Below are 15,834 nucleotides of genomic sequence, written 5' to 3' on the forward strand. Positions count from 1 at the left end.
TCTGATTGCTTAGACTGTGTCTGTGCCCCAGTACAAGTTGTGGATAGTGTCAGGTACCTTGGAGTATACTTTGAGACTGACTTATCATGGAATATACAAATGGCTCGAATTTGTGCACGACTACGTAATGTTGCATGTGTCCTTTACCGTATAAGGAGTTTTGCACCTACCAAGATTAAAAAAGTCATAGTAGATGCTTTAGGCTGCTCCCATATAAGGTACGGCATTTGCAGAATTTTTTTTAATTGCAGCGGATTTTAGAAACATAAAATTGACAGCGCTATAATAAGCATACTAAAAAGCGTTGCTACGACCAAACCATGGATAACTTATTTCGAGATTTAGAAATGCCCGATTTCATGCCCGATTTCGAGTCTTTCGTTCGACAATTGTGATGCGTTATTTCTGGAGCAATGCTTTCCGAGAACCTGTCGATAAAAGTGTTCCTTTGCGCAGACATCCTAGATATGTAGTTCCTGGGACAAGAACTCGTTATAGAAAAGGACTAAGAACGTACTATATCCGCCACCTGTTTAATAACCTTCCCAGTGATGTGCTGGATCAGACAAATTTGTCGGGATTAAAAAAGGCCCTCAAGGCAATGATAGAATAGTTTTCATATCTATAAAGCATATTTTGCAGTAGTGTGCTCTTTGCCAAAACGAATTACCAGAACTGCTTTGCCAAATTGTTTGCCAAAACTATTTCCGCTGTTCTCACGATTTTTTTTTCTTTTTTTGTTCTCGATAGGTTGTAACTTTGTTTACATAGTGTGCCATGTTTACTCAGTTTTAATGGTTGTTGTGTGCTACGTGTTTTCATTTGAAGATTGAGTGTTGTTTATTGGGCATGTTTACCTGAGGAAACTGTGATATATTTTTTTATTTACTTTCTTAGTTTGACACTTAGTTGTCTGTAATAAGGTTACATAATGCAGTGCCCTGACTACCAGGTTTATGCCATACCAGCCCACAGACGGCTTCGGCAGACCTAGCAAAATTATATGTACAAATTGATTCTTTGTAGTAAAGAATATTATTATTACTATTATTATTATTATTATTATTACTACTACTACTACTACTACTACTACTACTACTACTACTACTACTACTACTACTACTACTACTACTACTTCTACTACTACTACTACTACTACTACTACTACTACTGCTACTATTCTGGCGTCCCGTTTCTCTTGGAAATGCTTCATGGTATTCTTCGCTGCCCCGAACTTCTCATTCGTATCGTGTTTCTATTTCCGCTTAAACACACATTTGGCTTTTCGTGTTCCTAACTGCAATAAGGAAAACGCATCTCTCCACAGAACACAAAATCTTTGTGACACTTCTTGATATTCATATTTTTCATATGCCATTGTCATTGCTTATTGCGATAGGCGGCCGTTTGAGAGCTGCACTACCTGGTTCTATGACGTAATGTGATAAAGAGTTCAAAGAATGCGGACAAAAATTACGAAGTCACGAACTCACACAGGTGCTGACTCACAACGAAAGCTTTATTCCGTAAACATGTATCAATAAAAATATCTGCGATGAAAGAAATAAAATTAAATAGAGGCAGATCACGGAGAGGAGCCATCTAACAAGTGCAACTGAGCGAGAGTGGCGTTGAGTGCGAAAGCTGATTTCCATGATTCTGTCTTAGATTATGACTCATGGCGAGATTTTGAGTTTTATCAAACATAGGGTCGCAATGACACACGCACCAAACAGCGGCTAAGTGCGACCCTCTCCCAATGATAACGCTGACCACGTGCTCCTGATGCCTAATATTCACAAAACGAACAGTATGCCCCATTCGCGTTGAACATCCGCGTTGAAGGCCTTACTCGCGCTACTAAGGTTCTTGCGGTCCACGGGGCTTCACGACAGACTCTAAGAAGGCCGCCCCCTACCGCTCTGTAGTGTACGCGCTTTGTTCGTGCTTGTCTTCCTTTCTTTCTATCTCCCCCTTCCACTCTGTTTCTCTTTTTATCCCCCTTAACACTTCCCCCTGCGCAGGGTAGCCAACCGCAACTACCTCTGGTTAACCTCCCTGCCTTTCTCTGCATTATTTTCTCTCTCTCTCTCTCTCTCTCTCTCTCTCTCTCTCTCTCTCTCTATTCCCCATCTGCGCCTTTCCGCGTGAACTGGGAATTCAGTGAGCCGCCGCTACAGTCCAATTAACGTACTTAATTGTTCTGCGTAAATCTACAAACACTGCGTCTCAGAGACATCGGATTGTCAAGTTTGTTGTGAAAGGACAGGAAAACATGGCCAAGTTGTTGCAGAACTGCACGATCTATAAGTGTTACAGTTGCAAAGTATCTCCTCCTAACGTCATACAAAAATCAGAACTAGAAGAACTTGAAATGCCGTGATACCATGACACGTTAAGACTCCTTTGTTCGCTATATCACGATACGGTAAAAATTGATCAATCCGCATTTATAGCACCTGCCACACACCGCTTTACTCGGTCTCTTCGCCAAAATAAGATGGCTGAGCTTAAATGCAGAACAAACCCGTTCAAGAACTATTTCTTTCCTCCGACGACTGCCAGTTCGAATGCTTTGTGTGCTGATGCGGTCGACTACAAATACAACGCCGTGGGTGGGACCACACTGCAAGCGCGTCACGTCATCTTCCCACATGTTATTTCATTTTTTTTCTCTTTTGTGTTTTCGAAAAAATGTCATGCATCCTGCACTTATTTTTTTTTCTTTTGGTATCCCTGTTCGCTTTTACATACTATGAACGTCATTTCTTCACCAGCTACTGTATCATTTGTTTTCTTTTTATTATCTACCCATTTTATTACTTCGTAGGTTGCCCTGGGATTCCTTTCAAGGAAGGCATTTTTTTGCGTATTGTGTGTACGCATTGGAGCGTGTGTCTCCTCCTGTAACTTTCTTTCTTTTCCCTCCAGTTTTGGTTTTGTATACTGAGCTTGTCTTATGTTCTATCTCTGCTCAAACTCCTCCCTAAGGCCTCAAAAAAGTAGGGCGGTAGTATGAATGAATGAATGAATGAATATTTCATTTTAACAAGTCTTGAATGATTAGACCCGTACCGTAGCAAAGGTTTCACCGCCCTGGTACAGTACTGCTAACACACATGCTCTGCTAGTGACACTAGCTTCATATCTAAACACTATATCTCTTTTTCAGTGGGAAGCTCCCAAGTGAAATCGAGGCTTCCGCTGCATTCACTTTATCACAAGAGAAATTGGCGTAGCTACGGAAGTGTTTAAGTTTTCATGGTGACAATTCAGCCTTCTCTCCCGTTACGTGTTAGCACCAAACTTCGCCCTAGCTTCATTGCGTTATTGCGTTCAATATGAACTCCAATGCGTGGGCTGTGGCCACCGTGATGCTCCCGAGAAAAAATGCACAGTGGGTTTCACTATTCCAGCGATGCGCGTACCCACATGCTTTCCGTCATCCGCTTTCTTCATGGAGCGATAATGCACTGGTCGACTGCGCAACACGGATGCATCCAGCTCTGAGCACAGCGTTCTCTCCGTCATGTCGCGCCGCCTCGCCACCTTCGTAACTATTCTCGTTTCTTTTTTATCTCTTTACTTTTCGTGACACAACGATAGCTGCTCCGTGTGCCAGCGTTTTATCGCTACGCCAAAAAAGCAGACGAGTGAAAGCAGAGCGGTATATGCGCATTGCTGTAGTGCCTAAGAATTCTGCACTTTTTGAAGACGAAGTCTTTTTAGCTGGCTTCATTTGGGGCTGGCGTATCTGCGACTTCATGACCTTGTAACCACTTCCAAGGAAAAAATGACCATTTTGTGCCTATAGAGCACCGTAGCTACTCGCACAAGCTATCAAAACTTAGTTTTTCCTGAGGCAATAAGAGAGCGTTATTAGCATCAATGCCGGATGTTTTAGTGAACACTCTTAACATTTTTTTAAAGATTGCCTGTTGCAGATAGCAAAATTCGAGCTCATGAGCTAGTCTACTCAAAGAGGCGGACATTACTTGCAGAAAAATAGAAATGCATAATCAATTAATCAACAAAAATTCACTAATTATGTTTTTAATTATTTGCCTTATGGCGCATATTGCAATTTACACATTCTAGCGAACTCACCGCAATTTACTTCTTTCCTTCCCTCCTCTCTCTCTCCCTGTGAACTTTGTTTTCCCCTTTCCCATTCCCCCGGTGTAGGGTAGCCAACCGGACGTTATTCTGGTTAACCTCCCTGCCTTCTGCTTTTCTCTCGCCTCCTCCTAGCCGGGCAGTTCACAAGGCGGATACACATGGAACGAATTCTCAGGGTGACACAAGTTTCAAGGTATTAATTCCCAAGCTTTGTGTAGAAATGCAATGGCGTCCCAGTTACTTTTGTACTTCAATGCGTAAAACGACGTTTTGTTAGGAAATTTAGTGAACGACAGTTAATTTTTGCGGCGAGTTTGACTGCGCGCTTCTCGTAAACGGTGTCATCAACACAGTTCTTTTCAAGTGGATACGCCTTGCAGTCCCACCCACTCAAATTTGAAAATTACAATATGTGCCATAAGTTTAAAACTGAATTATATAATTTTTATTAATTCGTTGGCTATGCATCTTATTTTTTGGGCAAGTAAGGTACGCCTCTTCGAGTAGAGCAATTCATGGACTATAATTTTTTTTATCTATCACAGAAAATATTTTAAAATTTTGGAAGTGTTCGCTGAAACACCTTGCATATCGGAAAATTACCTCCATTGTACAATATCCCTGTAAAGGGTGCATTCCGTGTACATGGACATGCTGAGGCGAAGCCACCGCACGGCACACTTTTCACAAATGGAGGAAGTTCTCTTGGACTCGGCAGGGTTCGCGTGAGGCTGCAGTGTCTGGAAGGCGCCTTCGTAGGTGTCCACAAAACGCTAGAATTCGTCGCAGGGTAGGTAAAATTAGCGGTATGGGCGTAATTAGCTCAAATATAGACGATAAAACTGTATTGCACCATATGCGTAGGGTCGAGGTAATTGCGCGTAAAATAGAATACGAAGCAGATACTACGTGAATGAATAGTGAACATGTATAAAAAAAAGAAAGAAGAAAAAAATAAGAAACGAGAAAAGATTGGAAGGATGTAATCAACATATTGAACCACTTGATCCGCCATGTATATCGACCTTGTCTTTCTTTGTAGTTGACACTTGGTGGACACATTTATTTTTATTTTTTTTCGAGAGCGTAGCTACAGCCAACTTTCGCGCGTTGCACCTCATGTTGAACGCGATAGTAAAAATGTTAGATTACTGCTATCCATTTTTACTTTTTGGCACAGATCTCTTGCTTATACTTTTTACGGCAAAAATGTTGATGGCTATGTTCTGGCGGATCTCGTCTCCGTGGACATAGACCAACTATTCATACTCATCTCCACTACCGACGCCTCTTTCCCAGGTTGTGTTTACTCCTTGCCGCGAGCACCGTCTTTCTCCCGACATTGCGCAATATCGCGCTGCGCGCTCTTCGGCGGCCACCTGTGCGGCGTACTAGATCGTGCACCGTGATTGTCTCAGCCGCGCAATAATAAAACGTCATTGTCTCCATCCACCGATCATGCGCGACCGTCTTCGGTCCACCGGAGACTTGGCCACGATTGGCGAAGTGCGTGGTGCGCAACAGCGTGAAGTGGCAGCGGGTGGGTTCCGGCAGTGCATCTGCTCCGGAGACGTGGTGCAAGAGAATGTGTGCGAAACGTGTCACGATCAATGGTGCAAGCTTTCGGGAAGATTAAGCCCGCCGACAATGCGCCCGTCGTCATCGTGGGAGATTTCAATGTCGATGAGAGCAGACCCGACGGTGCGTGGATATTTACCTTCATGTCGGGGCGCTTTGGCCTCGAGCGTTTCAGCGATGCCACCGTAAAAAAAATTAAAAAATGAAATATATTATGGGGTTTTGCCGGCCAAAACCACGATTTTGTTATGAGGCACCCCGTAATGAGGGTCTACCACAATTTGGACCAGACAGACAGACAGACAATGAACTTTTATTCAGGTCCTGAGGGACTAGCCGGTGGAGACCCGTTGGGGCCCCCGGCTCGCCGCTGGCTGCTCCCATGTCGGAATGGGGAGGCCAAGCCTCTCCGCTCTTTCACGGACCCTCTGGACGGCCATGGACTGGAGCTTAAGTTGCGTGCTAGATATGGCCTCGTCCCATCTGGTTTTTTTTTAACGTGCACCTAAATCTAAGGACACGGGTGTTTTCCGATTTCGCCCCCATCGAAATGCGGCCGCCGTGGCCGGGATTCGATACCGTGACCTCGTGCTTAGCAGATGCCACCACTCGTCACCAATCGTGCACCGACCTAACCTTCGGGAAGAACATGGCGAATATGGCGAACACAGTGAAAGCGCAACCACTTGCCGTCTAATACAGTGATCACAAGGCAACGATTACAATAGTCACGAAATTACGGCAACCGGGATCTTTGAGTAGATGTCTCGTTATTCGCCTAATACTAAAGTCATCATAGTCAAATTCAACATATCGAATCCCCAACATAGCAAAACCTCAACATAGCAACAGCTTCTATGGACTTCCCTCTTCACAGGGTGGAAGGGCTCTGAATTTTTTTCTGAATAAACGTGTAGTTGTGAGTCAGCGTTTGTGTTCGTCGCTTCGAATTCTTGTCCGCGTTTTTTTAAAGCGAAAGCTTTACTGGCCGCGAACTTGTGATTTCGCCGTGGCGATCCTCCGAGGAGCCACATGACGTAACAACGTGCGCCTTGCCACGGATATTTCTCTCTCTCTCTCTCTCGCTCCCTAGTCACTACTACGCGTGCGCCACTAGTGGAACCGAGCCACAGGTGTTCCGCCGCTGCGCAGCGCCGCGCCTTTCCGCAGCCGCCGTTTGGTATGACGTCACACCACGTTCTCGTCGTTGCGCTCGCCTCCACTCCAGCTTCGCCAGCTTCGTCGCATGCCTGATAACATGTCGGAGGATTGAAAAGGAGAGCTCGCGTGTGCCGCAACCACAGTTGAGGCGGCGGTATGGACGGCCACAATTCTGATAAGCAGGAGGAGGCCTGGAATCGACATCGGAAAGAGATGAAGAGGAAACTAATCGCCCAGGAAACAGACGAGCAGCGCGCCGAACGATTGGCTAAACGCCGCAACATAGCTAGACAACCAGACTAACCTGGACTTGCAATCAAGATTAACCAAGGCTAACCATGCTATGCCTTAGCTTTCGCTACGTATATCCTGACATAGCCGAGCTAAACCACTGCCAATTTTTGGGGGGCTCTTGTTCACATTTTGGAGGCACCGTCACAGAGAACTAAAAAAAATATATAAGTGAGAACAATCGGCGTAACTGGCAGCATTAGTGCTGCAGTGTACGTTGGCAAATTATGCCATATTGTCGAATTCATCATCTTGCTGGATTTGACTGCCTGAAAGGGCCGCTATGACATCTTTGATTGAATCAAAATGTCACCATTACAGAATTTGACAATATGGCGTAACTTTACAATGCCCAGAACATCATGCCCAGAAAAACATTAAGCTTATGTGGACGCCTAGTTATATTACCAATCGCCTGCTAGCGCACGCATCAAATAAAAATAAAGTGAAATTAAACTTGAAAAAAATGTTTCGTTGTTTTATTCCCTCTCACTAAAATCGAAAGCTCTTATATGTGAAAGAAGTTGAACATTTGTAAATAAATATTTCACAACTTTTGTTTTCCTTGTACCACCAAGCGAAGCCAGACAAGCCATCGATACAAGGCCGCTTCGTACATCGGCGGCTTCTGTTGTTGCATCTAGCTTTTGAATACTCTGGTTTCTAGGCCTGTATTTGTAGCCCATGGGGATTCTGAATGCGCCAATTCTGCGTTAACTACTCCTCCATTTGACAGCGGTAAAACGAGATATTCTTCTGTTTTTGTTTTGCAATGGGCTGCGTTTCAAACAATTTAGGCTTAGGGCATGCCAACCTTTGTGACTGTAGTCGACATTTAAGCAACGTTGACGGGATCTCACGGGAAAAAGGCTTTGACATTTCTTTTTTTGGCCGCCAACAATACATAACTGCTTTCGGAACTAGTGTTCTTAGTTAGCAATGGGCCAAAATGTGCTCAATGCGACAGCAAAGAGACAAAACTGTCAGAAATGCAGCGAGAGTTTGCTAGTAGTGGTAACATCTCGGGTACTCGTTACTGCCACCTGCAAAAGTGCCAACAAAACATAACGCATAGAAGTGCAAAAACGAGTCACACGCCCGTCGAAAACTCTCGCTTGAATTCTCAACGACCGGAAACGCGCTTTGCGCTCGCGCATTTGTTTTGAACGCGCGCGGAAGCATTTCCGAACGTCTGGCAAATGGCGATCTGGCTGGCCTCTGCAAGTGACGTTCCATCGACTACGGTGGAACCAAAGATTGTGTCGGATAAAACGCGTCAGTCGTCTGTGTATTCGGGCTTCTAAATGGGCAGGCAAAAGTGTTTGGGAACGGGTGAATACTTGGGAATTATTAGATGTATTCTTGGTATAGTATCCGTGGTTTTGTGAGCGATGTTTCAGTGCTTTCTACGCGACTTTCGTAAAAGCAAAAGTGCTCTTGTAGTCTCGCGCGTTCACCAGTTTCACACGCTTCGTCTCACCACACATTTTTCTCACGTTGAAATATGAGAATGACGCATGCTTGTAATTTACGGTTTCTAGCTGATGCTGTCAGGTGAACCTTCGTTATGTTGGCTGAAGGGGAAGTATGAACGTAATCCATTATAACAGATGGCGCTAGCAGAAATGCCTGTTTTCAGAAAGCACCATAGCAGCTGGCAGCTGTGAATTAAGCTCTCTTGTTTTCTTGACGCTTACCGTCAAGCCAATTTGTTTAGAACAGTTTCGATGCACCAAGACAGCAGTGCATGATAGTATATAAAGTTTTAATGTGGCACACACATTCGTTTGCTCTTGGGCTCGTGGAAGCGGTTGTTTAAGTCTGCATTAGGCTGCTCGGAAAAAGTAATCATTTTCGCTTTGAAGCAGCGAAAAGAAAAGGCACTCAGGGAATGAAGCGCAGTAATATTATACGCCAGAAGCTATGTTGCCTGAAGGAAGATCACAAAGTCAAATGTGACGAGTGCTCGGGAACGCTCATTCAGCCACCTAGTTCTCAAATTCCTGCGCACGCTGGCTTAATCAAAGAAGTAGACATGCGAGGAATGCTTTGCCCGTGTCATTAAATGGAGACATTTATCGCAAACATGGAAGACTCGCTTGCGTGCTGCTTCATCTCCCACTCCCCCCCCCCCCCCCCCCCCCCCGCCCCCAAGCCAAAGTCCAATACCATAATCGACTTGATTTCCGCTTTTACAAGGAATGAGCTCACTCCAATTGGTTCCACACGACACTCGAAAAATATCGCTATCAGCCGCATCAAGTTCTATGCAGTAAAAGGCTCTATTTCATCGTAAAAGCAGAAAACAAGGCAAGAGAAGGCGAACGGTAGCGGATGCGCTCTTTCAAGCTTCGTGGCATTGCGGGAATGTGCCTGCACAAATGTGTTTTCTTTTTCAGTTAAAAAAAAAAGCAGTTTCAAACTTGCTGTTGCGTGACGTTCTTGATAGACAAAAAATCATGCAATCTTTCAACTTTTCGGGCACTGTGTATGCATGTGAGTGCTTTGAAACGGGGCAACTAAGAATACCTTGTACTCACCTGCCACTAAACTTTCACATAATAGCCGGAAAGTGAACGGCCGCCAACAGGGAAAACTAGATACTACATTTGGAGGTTGTATATGCTTTAAGACGGTCAAAGATGGTGCCACTGTAATGTAAAAGTGAGCTTTTACTTGCTCCTGCGTCTATACTGGAAACGGTATAAAAAGTTTATTACATCGTCTGAGCGAGGAGTACGCTTCTTTGTATACGTCTGCATGGCTCTCGAGATAGCTCATTGTTATGGTCTTCTGTTCTTTTTTTTTTCGCAGTGTTCAATTTATCATTCCGATGTAATCGTTATGCACGTGCTGTTTCTTAATGTTACAGGAAAACGTATAAATAACACTATAGGCGCTGTTAAATATGCATGTTGGTGAATATGCACTATGTTGAATATGGATACGCTATCGGCCGTAGCGCTTAATCATTGGCGTTCGCCACGCGCTCCACTAGCTCGCCGCACGAGTGGGGAGATATTGGTAGCGACCGCAGCGAAGCCGCTGCTGGCGTAACCTGCTGCTACGCTCCGCGGCCACCAATGTTCACACCTGCCGTTCTAGCCACCATAGCTTCGTATGACAACTTTACGGCGATGTACCGTGGTGCCGCAGCAATGGAAGAACGTACAAGAAGCCTGACAGGATCATTTGTGTTATGGCAGAATAAATATTCAATAATTTTACGAGGCACCTCCCGTCTATTATCTGCAATTTGCACGTTCAACAAAAACACCGCACCATTAAAGCACCGACGGCCGCAGCCGTACTTGACACGTACGATAAATAGCCGTCGTTCAAACTGGGAGCGCCTAAGCCGAAATCGGAGGCTGGGTTCAGCTTTATTTGCTTGCTGCATGCAACGCTACAATGAATTCGTCCAACCCGCTGTGGTGGCGTAGTGGCTATGGCATCGCGCTACTACCGAGGGTGGGGGCTCCAATCCTGGCCGCGGCTGCTGCGGTCAGGATTCGATGGCGTCGAAATGCAAAAAAAAAAAACGCCCTTGTTACACGCATTGGGTTCCCTTTCAAAAATATCAGGTGGTCAAAATTAACCCGGTGCCCGCCACTATACGGTGCGCGTCATAATGAAATTGCGGTTCTGGCACGTCAAACCACGGAAATTAATTTTATTTTATTCGTCCACTCGGTGCTCTGAGAGTGTCCTTTCTTTTATTCTTTCTTTTGTCTATAGTATCGTGGTCTGTCCTAAAGACGTGGGCCGATCCCGAAAGCAGTGCCGTCTACCACAGCTCGCAAAGCGTTAGTCGGCGTGAAGGAATAATACGAGAAGGTGGCACGTGACGCAAGCACCAGACATTTTAAAGGCGGTTCTTGCCGGAGACAAGTATTCGTGTGATCGTGGCCTAGCAATAAAGAAAGTAATCAAGAGATTGTGACCCGCCGTGGTTGCTCAGTGGCTATGGTGTTGGGCTGCTGTGCACGAGGTCGCGGGATCGAATCCCGGCCACGGCGGCCGCATTTCGATGGGGGCGAAATGCGAAAACACCCGTGTGCTTAGATTTAGGTGCACGTTAAAGAACCCCAGGTGGTCAAAATTTCCGGAGTCCTCCACTACGGCGTGCCTCATAATCAGAAAGTGGTTTTGGCACGTAAAACCCCAAATATTATTATTATTATTAAGAGATTGTGGCCCAATGTTTAGAGCATTGGGCCGGTGTGCTTCAATGCAGGGCTCCAATCCCACCATTAACCACGCGTTCCTTTATAGCAATCCAGACGGACATCACCCGCTTGAGGTATCTAACAGAAAACTGGCGGTGTGTTAAGCGTACGCCATTGCGTAACACTGTGCAGGAAATCACAAGTTTGTAACTGATACGAGCTATAGAACTGTCACTTCATTAAAATGAGAGTGTGGTTCGCTTTGGACGCCCGCCCGCGCAGCTGTCCAGACATAACAATCATCACAGTTTAGGTAGGCAATCGCATACTTATACATTTCGGGAAGCTAAGTTCTGGCTGGGTTTTCTTTTCTTGTAGCTTTGTGTTTTGTATCATAGTTACTTTTCGCACGTTGTTATAGGAATTTTCTCCTAATTTTTTTTTATTGAATCGTACAACTACTCCAGGTTTGGGCAAATTGGAACGGATTCGTTCTAACTGATGCCAATTAATCGTAACTGACTACAAGGACGCAGCGCTGCGTCCTTGTTGTTCTTCGCTTGTTCCCTCGTTTTTCCGTGCGTCAGTTCAATGAATCTATGGGACTAACCTTGTAATATATTCTAGGTAAACCGTCCTTTTCATATTTGTTGTTTTATGCTTAGTGTGCTTGTTTTCATGTATTACGTCCAGTTCTCACTTTTTGTTTAGCTTCTTCCTCGCGTTATTACTTATGTTATCTGATACATATGAGAAATCATGCAATTCTGCCATCGCAAGGTGGAGGAAAGTTTACGAAAGGGAAATTGTCATCCGTACAAATTGTAGCGCGAAGCTACAACAAACACCCGTACGAGTTTGCCAGGAATGAAGCCTCGCATTTGAAGTCGCCTTTCCAAAGTGGTCACTCTTTCACCTTAGCTAACCAGGAAGCTAGTAGATCGCTGAGTCAGTTCGACAACTCTGAAGACTAAGATAAGGAAGAAGGCAAATCAGTTCTGTGAAAGCATGCAAGGTGGAAGAAAGGTCATGAAAGAAAGAAAAATTTCCATCCACCCAACTTGTAGCACGAAGCTACAAAGTGCTACCAAGTTCTTTTGGTCCTTGCTGCCTTACCTTTTCATTTCTCTGTCTGCCATTATTCAGACCTCTGGTTGTTCCTGGGCTCATAAAGTAAATAATGATTGATTAACTAAAGAATTGTGTAATAATATAATCAGTTGATTAATAATTCAATTGATTCATTGACTGATACCATGAGAGGAGGAGCACCACCGTTATAGGGTTAATTAATCCGTCTTATTACTTTCCGTTCAATAAAACAGCATGAATGCATATTTAAGTCATACCTTTACCTAAGAAAAATCCGATAATTCAGTCACCAAAAAATAATTTGAGAAATTCTATATCAATATGACAAATTTATCACCTGACTGTACATAACAAACGTAAGATTATTTAAACACATCGGTCTCTACTGAGACCAAGCGAGAACAAGACACGAGTCGACTAAAAAGGCTCCTTTCATTTTTCACTGTGCATGCACAACGTCTAGGCTGGCGATCGTATTTTTTTAAACAAAAGTAATACAGTGTCAATGTTTCTTTCACTGTCGCATATATCAGAGACACCTCTACAAAATTAAATTATGGTTTTCCATTTTTCATCGTCTTTCATGTCAGTGTAATGACTACTGTGAAGTAAAAACAACCGATTATACAGACGTAGCTCGCCAACCTGCCAACTACACCTGTGCAATAAGTAAAAATGCGTAGCTGCCATCTGAAGGGCAAATCTTTTTTTTCATTTCGCCGTTTTTTGAAAGGATGACATAAGTTGTCTGGAATTTATTTTAAAAGGTGTCACGATTTAATTAAGAGAAACGTGACTTGTTCCGAGTTTCAAGCCCCACTGTTGCATTTTCAGTGGCTCCTTTTCGAGCTCGAAATATATTTCTTGCGGTTCAAAATGAATGTCTACAGATTCTAACGCCTTGAGTGTACAGTGACGGAAATGCCCAGCATACCGAATATACACCGCTTGCACATTATTGCGCAGAAATATCAGGCTGGTTGGAATTTTACGGGTCGTTCGTAGGGTGCGCTTTCCATGAACAATATGTAGTCTCCACGTTAGAGCAATTAATTAGGCGAGAAAGGATTGAGCATCGACTCAACGAAACGAGCCTGGAGTCGACAAGATGCGACTTCACGATTTTCCTTGTCGCCGATATATATATATATATATATATATATATATATATATATATATATATATATATATATATATATATATATATATATATATATATATATATGTATGCATGTATGTATGTATTATCAGATATATATAAACATGTGCCGACACATAGCATGTTTATATTTCTCTTCAGCTTCCTTGTAAATAAAGAGCAGAATCTGTGACGAGGAATCAGCTTCTTTCCGCTTTTATCTTTCTTCTCTTTCTCTCGCCTCTGAAAAAAAAAAGAAGACAGAAATACGCGCTTGCCATTAATGAAATTTGCACGCAAGCCCATCGTAATGACAACATTTAATCAAACGATTATGTGTGCTCTACACTGCGCTTAATATTCCCCCTATCATTCGCGCGGTGGCGTTAAGAGAAAATCAGGTACGGATCAATTCTTTTTTCGCAGACAAGAAAATAAATGGTGCATGCAGCGAAAACAGATCATGTTCGTACACTGCTGCATACGCACCTGGGGGCGTTAAACTGCTTCCTTCGGGCATGAAAAAACCATAAGTGCCAGATAGTTATAAAAAATTACTCACGATAGCTATCTTTAGTAAGCATTTTGTTATTTCTGGCTACACCATCTAAGTGCACCGTTTTCACTTAGTCAAATTTGCGAATATAACTGAGCTCAGTTGATAGGGAAGTTCGCTTCCCGTAGAGGAGGTCGTCACAAGTGGCTGTTCAAATCGGCAGGTGCAGTTGCTTTAAAAAGATAAATATGCCATTCGTCACCAATAAAAAAGGTCTCGATTAGCCTCGACGCCAGCTGGAACTATGCATCAGTGAACCTAGACACATATAAGTATGAAAAATATGTTAATAGAAACATATATAACACATATAAGCATATAAACATATGAATGTATAAATATAATAATACACTTGGCAGCGGAGCTCCAAAAAGTTCTGTAAAGAACATTTCACCCTGTAATACGCCATAATATGCTGTGCTAAAGAAACGTATTTTATATACTCGTTCAGCTACTGGCTATGTAGATAATCTGTGAATGTCTCAAAAAAATTGGACTTCTACTGCCTGAGAGGTTTTAGAGCTTCACCGGGCGTGGAAAAAATGCAGCCCCAATTTTCCTTTAGTACCAAAGAAGTTTTCTATAAGTATGTTACTGTGGTATGTTCCTTTGTAGATGGATCTGTAGATTATTTGCTGCTTGCTTCACATGTGGGCTGTGATCCTTAAGTTGACCGGATTTTTATGTCAAATTATTTATTATCGGCTGTTAAAGTAGATTGTTGTTATTGAAAGATCCCTACAGTTCAGTCACACCAATTTTCACAACTCACTTACTGCGCTTAACAGTCGTGAGCCCATGGCTTTTCTATATGTTCAAGCCTTTCGTGTAATATTGATAACAACGTCCTTTGACACTTGGAACTCGTAGGTCCTGGATTTTACACAATAGGCTGCAATGTGGAAAAAATCCCAGGCAGGAGCTTTCTATGGACCTGCTGATCAGCGCATTGCCCAATAGAACTGTTTATTTTAGCTTTTTTTAAAGCTTCAGAAATGTAAATGATGTGTCTTCGTTGCGCATTCTGTAAAAGCACTGAGTTAGGCGCAATAATGAAGCTCATAAATTGCGAAGGTATCAAAACCTCTCGTGCCTGTTATCGTCTTACGGGTTGTGGATGTTCACGTCAGCGATGACGAAATCACCAAGTCATTCTTATTGCACATCGTAAATGGCGAACGAGACGCAGCAGCAAGCTGCATTTGTGACGCACACTTCGTGGCGTAAGTATAGATTAAAACTTGAAATAGAAGAAATGTTGTATAGACATGCAAGCAATATTAACAGAAACGTAGTCAAGTAAGTATTGTTATTCTTTCCGCTCGTGCGAATATTTGTTGCCCCACTGTCGTCAAGCATGAGAAAAATAAAAATACTTCGACGCTAAGCGTGTCAGGCCGTCAGTGATGGATGCAAGGCGAACAACACTCCGGTTTCGCTGGCATACTCGTCCCCAAAATAAGCCTATCGTTATCTTGTTGCTTTATCGGCTTCCCCTGTCTCCTTCTGCCACTGTTATAAGCTCGCTTCAAGAGTGGCTTTTAGTATGTCCTTTACAGCACCCAAGAACTGTAGCGTGTTGCCTCTAAAAAAAAAAAAAGAAGGAGAGACGCTGATGGAAAGCCAGAGTTAAAGGATCTGTAAATTACGGAGGGATAAAAAAAAGCGGGGAGAATATTTCAGTACCGAATGCGCCTCGCACCATGAGCGACTTGTTTACTTGCCCTTCA

General features: G+C 43.4%; 1 long non-coding RNA gene across 1 annotated transcript in view; it reads right to left on the reverse strand.

Moving 5' to 3' along the window:
* Window positions 1-13,670: 13,670 nt before the first annotated feature.
* Window positions 13,671-15,834, reverse strand: part of LOC142577861 (uncharacterized) — a 34,476-nt gene continuing 32,312 nt past the window's right edge. The window contains exon 3 of the long non-coding RNA XR_012827082.1: window positions 13,671-13,791. This is a non-coding gene — a long non-coding RNA (uncharacterized LOC142577861). The remainder of the gene's footprint in view (window positions 13,792-15,834) is intronic.

Source organism: Dermacentor variabilis, chromosome 4, assembly GCF_050947875.1.
Source record: "Dermacentor variabilis isolate Ectoservices chromosome 4, ASM5094787v1, whole genome shotgun sequence".
NCBI classification, from domain to species: Eukaryota; Metazoa; Arthropoda; class Arachnida; order Ixodida; family Ixodidae; genus Dermacentor; species Dermacentor variabilis.